This window comes from Bison bison, unplaced genomic scaffold, assembly GCF_000754665.1.
Source record: "Bison bison bison isolate TAMUID 2011002044 unplaced genomic scaffold, Bison_UMD1.0 scf7180017862279, whole genome shotgun sequence".
Lineage (NCBI taxonomy): Eukaryota > Metazoa > Chordata > Mammalia > Artiodactyla > Bovidae > Bison > Bison bison.
This window is the reverse complement of record NW_011492851.1, coordinates 430,405-430,642: the sequence shown is the minus strand read 5'-3', so window position 1 is coordinate 430,642 and position 238 is coordinate 430,405. Positions and strand designations below refer to the sequence as shown.

At 62.2% G+C, this 238-nt stretch overlaps 1 protein-coding gene across 1 annotated transcript in view; it reads left to right on the top strand.

Annotated features, from left to right (window-relative positions):
- Nucleotides 1–238, top strand: part of GATA2 (GATA binding protein 2) — a 5,745-nt gene that overhangs the window by 560 nt on the left and 4,947 nt on the right. The window lies entirely within an intron of this gene.

Sequence of the window (238 nt, the reverse complement as noted above, 5' to 3'; positions counted from 1 at the left end):
AGCGCCAAGAGTAGTTCTATGAGTGTCGCCAGCATGGTGCGCCCCGCAGGGGCCCCCCCGGGCGCCGCGCTTTAACTTTTTAGTCTGTTTATGCGTTTGTGCACAGGGATGGTGCGGGGCGGCATGGTGCGGGGCGAGATAGGGGATGACTAAAGTGCGGCTCTGTACGTGCGTTGGGGTCACTGGTGCCGGGGTTTTGTCCCCGCGTGTGACCCCGTGCTCAGAAGTGTGTGGCTCT